The sequence below is a fragment of the Triticum urartu genome, chromosome 3A (assembly GCF_056163025.1).
Source record: "Triticum urartu cultivar PI428250 chromosome 3A, HENAU_Tu73, whole genome shotgun sequence".
In the NCBI taxonomy this organism is placed as follows: Eukaryota; Viridiplantae; Streptophyta; class Magnoliopsida; order Poales; family Poaceae; genus Triticum; species Triticum urartu.
The window spans coordinates 363677010-363689371 of NC_141875.1; the positions used below are offsets into that span (position 1 = coordinate 363677010).

Here is a 12362-nt window from a genome sequence, read left to right on the forward strand (position 1 = left end):
ACGAGCGTCCGGGCTGCGCTTGGCTCTTTGCCTCTTCGGGAAGCCGAACAATGATGGAGTACTACTGAAGTGGAGGAGTACTACAGTATGCTTCTGGCCATCTGACACCGAATGAACTGCTGCATGTCCACCGCGCGCGGGAGGGAGAGCGTGTAGCGAAAGCTTCTCCTAGTCCTACCAGCCACCACGCTCATGGGCGAGGGAGGGACACATCTTCATTGACTTACTGCTCCTACCTTTGCGTGTATGACACGTGTGCCCAACAGGTGGGTGGCCCACCTATCATACAGCAAAAGACAGGTGCAATTAAGGCACCAGAGCTCAGTCTGCGAGGGAGAGGGCGTTGTAGTAATCAAACTTCTCGTTGTTGTATGAGTTGACGCGACACATCAAAGCACTACACTCGATATATTTCAATAATTTGCGTTTATTGATGCATTAATTACAGCCCATGCATGCAAGCCGTGACTCTCCTTTTGATACTTTCATGTGTTGATTTAATGCACCTTGAAGTAGTATGAATATGTGACGGTAAATCTTTGTAATGCCCCGGCCCTAAAGTGAGAGATGGTTGTGCACGAGGAGGGCGAGATCATGCAGACGGAGCAGGACCCGACGATGGAGCTCTCTATGGTATCGATGGACCTCACCTTGCTCCACTGCCCCTTGTGCCTCCACCCCTTGAAGCCTCCAGTGTATCAGGTTCAAATACACCTTGCCCATACGGCTGATCGAGGAAGGTGCAGGTTTCTTGATTGATGTGCTATTCGATTGATTTGTGGAGTGCAAGGGAGGGCATCTGGCCTGCGCAGACTGCCGCATCGAGCGCCCCGGGAACCAGCTATAGTGCCAAAAGTGTGAGCGCGGCGGTGGCTTCAACGTGTGGAACATGGCGGTGGATGCCGTCCTCTCTTCGGTGAGGGTGGAGTGCCCGCACGAAGGCTGTGGGCTCTACGTCACGTACCACAAGCTCGCTGATCACCAGAGCGTCTGTCCGCTTGCGCCCTGCAAATGCCCTATGCCCGTCTACGGCTACGAAGGCCCACCGTCGGTGCTCTCCCACCACATCAGCACCGCGCATCCCATGCTCGTGCACAGGATCCAGTATGGCAAGGTGCTCCAGCTGCAAGTGCCACTGTCGGAGCCACGGCTCTTGCTATTCGCGGAGGAGGACGGTCGCGCGTTTTTCTTGGTCGGTGGCGTGCTCGACATTGGCGCACCTACCGCCGTGTCAGTCGTCTGCATCAGAGTGGGGGCGTCCCCACTACCACACTATGTGGCCAAGCTGTGGGCGAATGGCCTGCCGAGGGAGCCCAAAGGTAGGACCAATGCCGTCAAGGTGGAAATGGAGGTGACAAGCAGCAAGGATCCCGGTGACGTCGCCATGCAGGAGCTGACCTTCTTCACAGTTCCGCCCAAGCTGCTGGCTGGGGCTAAGCTGGTGTCCCTCCACATTCAGATTGACAAGCTCACATCCTAAATGATTCTATAGTGCCTTATGTTTATCTTAGTAATATGCTAATATAGGGGTTAGCTCGGTCTACTTTAGCTTAAGAGATGGTGGGTTTTGGTGGCGATGCAGCAATTACTTCGACATCAGATCAGCAGTTAAAGTAATTTCCAATAGTCGAACGGATATTTTGTGTCTATTGGATATAAAGATCCTTTGGGTAAGAAGTATAACGGCAACAGCTTATATGCTTGTTTGTTCAGGAAGTGTTGCATACTTGTGCGAGTTGACGCGACACATCAAATTAGTACTACTAGTAGTAGTACTCCCTCCGATCCTAATTTCTCTGCGCATAAGTCAAGGCACAAATACCAAGGAGGGCCCGGTTGTGTCTATACTTGGACAACTCACCCGACTGCGCACTAGGCAGACGAAGCTCGTGTCGTTTTGGTGCCGTGTGCGGCCCGCACATTAACCAAAACCACGCGCCTCCAGCTTAGCCTCCGCGTTTTAAACTTCTCAATCTCAAGGCCAAGGAGCAACGTGAAACCTATGATAGAGCCAATCGGATGGTTGAGAACGCTACGATTCGTAGCTACAGATGCGTGTGTGAGAGAGGACGAGTGCGTGTGTGCACCTCTTCTCTTCCTGTATAACGTACTAAACTCAGAGTACAAGTGTATGTGGGTGGCATTGACCTAGGGAGCTAGAGATGGTGTGTGAGATGAGTCCCGAGAGATAGGTGTAATGCGTCTGGAAAAAAAAGACTAGTCTATAGCTCGCCACGAGGCTATTCCTGTCGAACGCCCCAATAATCGTAAGATATGTATCTGAAGATGCCAGTTATTGCACGTACACAGCAGTAGAAAAAGAACTAACATGGCATATGCTACACCACGACCAAGAACACATGCCGACGTTACGCCATCCGGGAATAGTGCCGCACTTCGAAACTAGAACTGTTAATAAATTTTGAGCTTGCGTCTCGTCACATTCCAAATTACTACTACCACACTATATTTAATTGCAAACATGTTCACACCGATCACAACCTAAACGGTTTCCCACTTAGGAGTGTATTAGTACTCGGTTATAAATACTACTATGCCAAGATGACTGCACATCCCTCCTGCACTCCTCATCCACAAAAACAAACAAGTCATTCAGCATCCTTCTCTTGCGTCTGCCATGGCCAGCCTGAGTTCTGGGTTGAGAGATTACCACCAGGGAGAGGCGAGCATGGAAGCGGAAGCACGAGAGATGTCCCGCCTCACCGCGAAAGCAGCCGACATGTCCCGCCGCGCGGAAGTAGCAGCACAGAGGTCCTGCCGCACCGCCGAAGCAGCACAGAGGTCTCGCCGCACCGTCGATGCAGCAAACTGGTCCGGCCGCACCACGGAAGCAGCAGAGATGTCTCGCCGGGCCGCAAATGCAGTAGAGATGTCCCGCCGCGCCGCGGCGGCCTGGTAAAATGTCTCGCGGGCAGGCGAAGACTCTTACAGGCGCATGCATGCGATCATCCATAGCCAGATGGATCTGATCTCCAGCTGGGTGAGGTTGCAAGACGACATGAAAGCCTCGTTTGAATAGGCTACCGGCGTCATCTAACAACTAAGGGAGGGCAATGGGAGGCTCCGGGCCAAGCGCGACCTGCTGAGGGCGAAGATCGTCCGAAGTGCAGAGCAATAGGAGGAGACCAGTGCCTTGTTGAAGAGGGCCGGCGTCATCGTCAAGAAACTTATGGACGAGAATGACATGCTCTGCATCGAGCGCAAAAGGCTAGTGGAAGAATCTGTGGATGCTCTCAAGAAGCATCTTGAGGGCACGAAAGAGCTCATCGCCGCTCGCCGCGGATACTAGTTCCCGCGGCCTGCAGCAACGCATCAAGAAAGTAGAGATCAGCGAGCCAGATCGTTTTCTTCCTTCTTCTTTTGCCCTTGTGTATTTCAGGCGTAGCCGCATGTGGCTTTTTAGTTATCTTCTTAATTATGTAAGACAATTATTATCCACTATCGTCGCCCTTATATATTCATCAGTCATGCTATAAGTCGCAGTAGATGCTATATAGGTCCGTCGGATCTTACATCAAGATCTGTGCAAAATTTTCTTTTTAGATTTTCTTTTCTCTCTCTTAAATCTCAGTCGAGTGAGACATAGCCACGCCATTAAGCAGAGGCTCGGGCGCCATTACTGTAGACCTTGGGAGAGAGGTGGATGGCAGATGGAGGTTAAAGGGCTCTCCTCCTGATAAGCACGCGCAGGGGTCTGATCGCACGCCTCCCATACTCAAATAGCTACCCTGCATGGCGCCTCCTAGCTAATAAAAAAGGGATGCGTGGTGGCACGTACATGGTAAATAGAACGCCCATGGTTTCAATAATACTTGTGTTTCCAATTTAACATGACAACACTTGTTCCAAAATGACATTGTTGATTGTTAATGTGTGCACCTTTGCAAATCGGACAGCAAAATTACCATAGCATGTTGGTGCCATGTCATGACACCAAGCCAAGTTTCATGATTTTCATGCATGTTTTGGATTTACAGGAATTAAAAAAAACAAGTTTCTCAATGTTTCCAGCCGAGCCACGACGCCCAGATGTTTGAATTTCATTCCCATTTCTTGCATGTGACCTAGAAATTTACCCGAGGACACACATGTGATTTTTCAACCAACTTTGGTGCACTGGAGCATGTGCTTGTATTTCAAATTTAAATTATGCACACAAAGGTGACACGTTCCCTCTCAGAACCACGAGCCTTCTTGAGAGAAGCTCCGGTTTGCAAGAAGCTTATACCAAAACTTATTCCTATTCAACCATTTTTTTACCATGGCATGGTGATGTCTACTACACAACCTTCTTCTTGTAGACGTTGTTGGGCCTCCAAGTGCAGAGGTTTGTAGGACAGTAGCAAATTTCCCTCAAGTGGATGACCTAAGGTTTATCAATCCGTAGGAGGAGTAGGATGAAGACGGTCTCTCTCAAGCAACCCTGCAACCAAATAACAAAGAGTATCTTGTGTCCCCAACACACCCAATACAATGGTAAATTGTATAGGTGCACTACTTCGGCAAAGAGATGGTGATACAAGTGCAATATGGATAGTAGATAATGGTTTTTGTAATCTGAAAATATAAAAACATCAAGGAAACTAATGATAAAAGTGAGCACAAATGGTATTGCAATGCGTTGAAACAAGGCCTAGGGTTCATACTTTCACTAGTGCAAGTTCTCTCAACAATAATAACATAATTGGATCATATAACTATCCCTCAACATGGAACAAAGAGTCACTCGAAAGTCACTAATAGCGGAGAACAAACGAAGAGATTATGGTAGGGTATGAATCCACCTCAAAGTTATCCTTTCTGATCGATCTATTGAAGAGCCCGTAGTAAAATAACATGAAGCTATTCTTTCCGTTCAATCTATCATAGAGTTCGTACTAGAATAACACCTTAAGACACAAATCAACCAAAACCCAATGTCACCTAGATACTCCAATGTCACCTCAAGTATCCGTGGGTATGATTATATGATATGCATCACACAATCTCGGATTCATCTATTCAAACCAACACAAAGTACTTCAAAGATTGCCCCAAAGTTTCTACCGGAGAGTCAAGATGAAAACGTGTGCCAACCCCTATGCATAGGTTTATGGGCGGAACCCGCAAGTTGATCACCAAAACATACATCAAGTGGATCAATAGAGTACCCCATTGTCACCACAGGTATCCCAAGCAATACATACATCAAGTGTTCTCAAATCCTTAAAGACTCAATCCGATAAGATAACTTCAAAGGGAAAACTCAATCCATTACAAGAGAGTAGAGGGGGAGAAACATCATAAGATCCAACTATAATAACAAAGCTCGCGATACATCAAGATTGTATCACCTCAAGAACACGAGAGAGAGAGAGATCAAACACATAGCTACTGGTACATACCCTCAGCCCTGAGGGAGAACTACTCCCTCCTCGTCATGGAGAGCGTACGGATGATGAAGATTGCCACCGGAGAGGGATTTCCCCCTCCGGCAGGGTGCCGGAACGGGTCTAGATTGGTTTTCGGTGGCTACGGAGGCTTCTGGCGGCGGAACTCCTGATCTATTCTGCTCCCCGAAGTTTTTAGGGTATATCGGTATATATAGGAGGAAGAAGTACGTCGGTGGATCTCCGGGCTGTCCATGAGGCAGGGGGGCGCGCACAAGCGGGTGGGTGCGCCCCCCACCCTCGTTGGCAGCCCGGGACTCTCCTGGTCCATCTCCGATACTCCGCGGGATTCTTTTGGTCCAAAAATAAGTTCCGTGAAGTTTCAGGTCAATTGGACTCCGTTTGATTTTCCTTTTCTGCGATACTCTAAAACAAGGAAAAAAACAGAAACTGGCACTAGGCTCTAGGTTAATAGGTTAGTCCCAAAAATCATATAAAATAGCATATAAATGCATATAAAACATCCAAGGTTGATAATATAATAGCATGGAACAATAAAAAATTATAGATACGTTGGAGACGTATCAGCATCCCCAAGCTTAATTCCTGCTCGTCCTTGAGTAGGTAAATGATAAAAACAGAATTTTTGTTGTGGAATGCTATCTAACATATTTATCCATGTAATTCTCTTTATTGTGGCATGAATATTCAGATCCATAAGATTCAAGACAAAAGTTTAATATTGACATAAAAACAATAACACTTCAAGCATACTAATAAAGCAATCATGTCTTCTCAAAATATCATGGCCAAAGAAAGCTATCCCTACAAAATCATATAGTCTGGCTATGCCCTATCTTCATCACACAAAATATTTAAATCATGCACAAGCCCGATGACAAGCCAAGCAATTTTTTCACACTTTTGATGTTCTCAAACTTTTTCAATCTTCACGCAATACGTGAGCATGAGCCATGGACATAACACTATAGGTGGAATAGAATGGTGGTTGTGGAGAAGACAAAAAGGAGAAGATAGTCTCACATCAACTAGGCGTATCAACGGGCTATGGAGATGCCCATCAATAGATATCAATGTGAGTGAGTAGGGATTGCCATGCAACGGATGCACTAGAGCTATAAGTGTATGAAAGCTCAACAAAAGAAACTAAGTAGGTGTGCATCCAACTTGCTTGCTCACGAAGACCTAGGGCATTTTGGGGAAGCCCATCATTGGAATATACAAGCCAAGTTCTATAATGAAAGATTCCCACTAGTATATGAGAGTGACAACATAGGAGACTCTTTATCATGAAGATCATGGTGCTACTTTGAAGCACAAGTGTGGTATCATGCAAAGCAATATGACAATGATGAAGCGTATCATAATAACGGAACGGTGGAAAGTTGCATGGCAATATATCTCGGAATGGCTATGGAAATGCCATAATACGTAGGTATGGTGGCTGTTTTGAGGAAGGTATATGGTGGGTTTATGGTACCGACGAAAGTCGCCCGGTACTAGAGAGGCTAGCAATGATGAAAGGGTGAGAGTGCGTATAATCCATGGACTCAACATTAGTCATAAAGAACTCACATACTTATTGCAAAAATCTATTATTTATCGAAACAAAGTACTACGCGCATGCTCCTAGGGGGATATATTGGTAGGAAAATACCATCGCTCATCCCCGACCGCCACTCATAAGGAAGACAATCAATAAATAAATCATGCTCCGACTTCATCACATAAAGGTTCACCATACGTGCATGCTATGGGAATCACAAACTTTAACACAAGTATCTCTCAAATTCACAACTACTCACTAGCATGACTCTAATATTACCATCTCCATATCTCAAAACAATCATCAAGTATCAAACTTCTCATAGTATTCAATGCACTTAATATGAAAGTTTTTATTATATCCCTCTTGGATGCCCATCATATTAGGACTAAATTCATAACCAAAGAAAATTACCATGCTGTTAGTACTCTCAAAATAATATAAGTGAAGCACGAGAGTTCAACTATAAAATAAAACCACCGCCGTGCTCTAAAAGGATATAAGTGAAGCACTAGAGCAAATGACAAACCATTCTGAAAGATATAAGTGAAGATCAATGAGTAGTCGAATAATTATGCCACTATGTGAAGACTCTCTAACATTTAAGAATTTAAGATCTTGGTATTTTATTCAAACAACAAGCAAAACAAAAGAAAATAAAATGATGCTCCAAGCAAAACACATATCATGTGGCGAATAAAAATATAGCTCCAAGTAAAGTTACCGATGAACGAAGACGAAAGAGGGGATGCCTTCCGGGGCATCCCCAAGATTAGGCTTTTGGTTGTCCTTGAATATTACCTTGGGGTGCCTTGGGCATCCCCAATCTTAGGCTCTTTCCACTCCTTATTCCATAGTCCATTGAATCTTTACCCAAAACTTGAAAACTTCACAACACAAAACTTAACAGAAAACTCGTAAGCTTCGTTAGTATAAGAAAATAAATCACCACTTAGGTGCTGTTGTGAACTCATTATAAATTCATATTGGTGTAATATATACTGTATTCCAACTCATCTATGGTTCATACCATCCGGTACTACTCATAGATCCATCAAAATAAGCAAACAACACATAGAAAACAGAATCTGTCAAAAACAGAATAGTCTATAGTAATCTATAGCTAACGCAAGTTCTGGAACCCCAAAAATTCTAAAATAAATTGCTGGACGTGAGGAATTTATCTATTAATCATCTGGAAAAATAATTAACTAAATAGAACTTTCGAAATAAAAATGGCAGCACATTCTCGTGAGCGCTAAAGTTTCTGTTTTCTACAGCAAGATTGAAAAGACTTTCTCCAAGTCTTCCCAATGGTTCTACTTGGCACAAACAATAATTAAACACAAAAGACACAACCAAAAGAGAGGCTAGATAAATTATTTATTACTAAACAGGAGCAAAAATCAAGGAACAAAAATAAAATTGGGTTGCCTCCCAACAAGCGCTATCGTTTAATGCCCCTAGCTAGGCTTGATGATTTCAATGATGCTCACATAAAGGATAAGAATTGAAACATAAAGAGAACATCATGAAGAATATGACTAGCACATTTAAGTCTAACCCACTTCCTATGCATAGGGATTTTTTGAGCAAACAACTTGTGGGAACAAGAATCAACTTGCATAGGAAGGTAAAACAAGCATAACTTCAAAATTCTAAGCACATAGAGAGGAAACTTCATATTATTGCAATTCCTACAAGCATAAATTCCTCCCTCATAATAATTTTCAGTAGCATCATGAATGAAATCAACAATATAAATATCACATAAAGTATTCTTTTCATGATCTACAAGCATATAAGTTTTATTACTCTCCACATAAGCAAAATTCTTCTCATGAATAATAGTGGGAGCAAACTCAACAAAATAATTATCATGTGAGGCATAATCCAATTGAAAACAAAAATCATGATGACAAGTTTCATGGATATCATTATTCTTTATAGCATACAAGTCATCACAATAATCATCATAGATAGCAACTTTGTTCTCATAATCAATTGGAACCTCTTCCGAAGTAGTGGATTCATCACAAAATAAAGTCATGACCTCTCCAAATCCACTTTCATCAATATAATCATCATAAATAGGAGGCATGCTTTCATCATAATAAATTTTCTCATCGAAACTTGGGGGACAAAAAATATCATCTTCATCAAACATAGCTTCCCCAAGCTTGTGGCTTTGCATATCATTAGCATCATGGATATTCAATGAATTCATACTAACAACATTGCAATCATGCTCATCATTCAAAGACTTAGTGCCAAACATTTTAATGCATTCTTATTCTAACACTTTGGCACAATTTTCCTTTCCATCATACTCATGAAAGATATTAAAAAGATGAAGCGTATGAGGCAAACTCAATTCCATATTTTTTTGTAGTTTTCTTTTATAAACAAAACTAGTGATAAAACAAGAAACAAAAAGATTCGATTGCAAGATCTAAAGATATACCTTCAAGCGCTAACCTCCCCAGCAACAGCGCCAGAAAAGAGCTTCATATCTACTACACAACCTTCTTCTTGTAGACGTTGTTGGGCCTCCAAGTGCAGAGGTTTGTAGGACAATAACAAATTTCCCTCAAGTGGATGACCTATGGTTTATCAATCCGTAGGAGGCATAGGATGAAGATGGTCTCTCTCAAGCAACCCTGCAACCAAATAACAAAGAGTCTCTTGTGTCCCCAACACACCCAATACAATGGTAAATTGTATAGGTGCACTAGTTCGGCCAAGAGATGGTGATACAAGTGCAATATGGATAGTAGATAATGGTTTTTGTAATCTGAAAATATAAAAACAGCAAGGTAACTAATGATAAAAGTGAGCAAAAACGGTATTGCAATGCGTTGAAACAAGTCCTAGGGTTCATACTTACACTAGTGCAAGTTCTCTCAACAATAATAACATAACTAGATCATATAACTATCCCTCAACATGCAACAAAGAGTCACTCCAAAGTCACTAATAGCGGAGAACAAACGAAGAGATTATGGTAGGGTATGAAACCACCTCAAAGTTATCCTTTCTGATTGATCTCTTCAAGAGTCCGTAGTAAAATAACATGAAGCTATTCTTTCCGTTCAATCTATCATAGAGTTCGTACTAGAATAACACCTTAAGACACAAATAAACCAAAACCCTAATGTCACCTAGATACTCCAATGTCACCTCAAGTATCCATGGGTATGATTATACGATATGCATCACACAATCTCAGATTCATCTATTCAAACCAACACAAAGTACATCAAATATTGCCCCAAAGTTTCTACCGGAGAGTCAAGACGAAAACGTGTGCCAACCCCTATGCATAGGTTCATGGGCGGAACCCGCAAGTTGATCACCAAAACATACATCTAGTGGATCAATAGAATATCCCATTGTCACCACGGGTATCCCACGCAAGACATACATCAATGTTCTCAAATCCTTAAAGACTCAATCCGATAAGATAACTTCAAAGGGAAAACTCAATCCATTAAAAGAGAGTAGAGGGGGAGAAACATCATAAGATCCAACTATAATAGCAAAGCTCGCGATACATCAAGATTGTATCACCTCAAGAACACGAGAGAGAGAGAGAGAGAGAGAGAGAGAGTGAAAGTGCAACTATCCCTAGGTGGTTTTGGTAATTCATAACAACATATAGCTCATTGAGCTAATGCTATTCCAAGATGACTATTTCAGGAAAGCTCAATGATTGGCATGGCATGGATGTGAAAGTGGAACCCTCAAAATGCCAAGGACAAAGGATTGGCTCAAGCTCAAAAGCTCAAGACTCTTCATTTTATATTTTAGTGATCCAAGATCACATTGAGTCTTTAGGAAAAGCCAATACTGTCAAGGAGGGATGAGGTGTTGCTTAATGAGCCTCTTGCTTCATGTGCTTAGTGATATGCTCCAAAACCCTCAACTACCTTCCCATATCCACATATGACCTAAACCCTAAGCCAAACTCGGTCCTACCGATTCTTTCTATCCGGCGCCACCGAGTTTCACTTGTCATAAGCCACTGCCAAACCCTAGCAATTCGGTTCTATCGATAGGGATCTCGGTCTCACCGAGATGGGATTGCAAACTCTCTGTTTCCCTTTCGTAACTTTTCGGTCTCACAGAAAGAGCGTATCGGTCCCACCGAGATTGCAGTGTAAACTCTATGTTTCCTTTTTGTAACTTTTCGGTCTCACCGAAAGAGCAAATCGGTCCCACCGAGTTTACCTGACCAACTCTCTGGTTAGCTTATTACCAAACTCGGTCTCACTGAGTTTGTGTAATCGGTCTCACCGAGATTACATTATGCCCAAACCCTAACCATATCGGTCCTACCGAGTTGCATGTCAGTCCCACCGAAAATCTCTAACGGTCACTAGGTTTACCTTTTCGGTCCGACCGAGTTTGTTGATTCGGTCCCACCGAGATTGGAAAACTTTGTGTAACGGTTGGATTTTGTGTGGAGGCTATATATACCCCTCCACCTGCTCTTCATTCGTGGAGAGAGCTATCAGAACACATACACAATTCCAACTCATATGTTCTGAGAGAGAACCACCTACTCATGTGTTGAGACCAAGATATTCCATTCCTACCATATGAATCTTGATCTCTAGCCTTCCCCAAGTTGCTTTCCACTCAAATCTTCTTTCCACAAAATCCAAATCCTATGAGAGAGAGTTGAGTGTTGGGGAGACTACCATTTGGAGCACAAGAGCAAGGAGTTCATCATCAACACACCATTTGTTACTTCTTGGAGAGTGGTGTCTCCTAGATTGGCTAGGTGTCACTTGGGAGCCTCCGACAAGATTGTGGAGTTGAACCAAGGAGTTTGTAAGGGCAAGGAGATCGCCTACTTCGTGAAGATCTACCGCTAGTGAGGCAAGTCCTTCGTGGGCGATGGCCATGGTGGGATAGACAAGGTTGCTTCTTCGTGGACCCTTCGTGGGTGGTTGCTTCTTCGTGGACCCTTCGTGGGTGGAGCCCTCCATGGACTCGCGCAACCATTACCCTTCGTGGGTGGAGCCCTCCGTGGACTCGCGCAACCGTTACCCTTCGTGGGTTGAAGTCTCCATCAACGTGGATGTAGGATAGCACCACCTATCCAAACCACGGGAAAAACATCCGTGTCTCCAATTGCGTTTGAATTCTCCAAACCCTTCCCTTTACATTCTTGCAAGTTGCATGCTTTACTTTCCGCTGCCAATATACTCTTTGCATGCTTGCTTGAATTGTGTGATGATTGCTTGACTTGTCCTACAATAGCTAAAATCTGCCAAGAACTAAAATTGGGAAAAGGTTAAGTTTTTATTTGGTCAAGTAGTCTAATCACCCCCCCCCTCTAGACATACTTTCGATCCTACAAGTGGTATCAGAGCTTTGGTCTCCATTTGCTTTGATCT

General features: G+C 43.4%; 1 pseudogene; it reads left to right on the forward strand.

Annotated features, from left to right (window-relative positions):
• Window positions 1-567: 567 nt before the first annotated feature.
• On the forward strand, window positions 568-1480 carry LOC147979713 (E3 ubiquitin-protein ligase SINA-like 10; annotated as a pseudogene).
• The last annotated feature ends 10882 nt before the right edge of the window (window positions 1481-12362 follow it).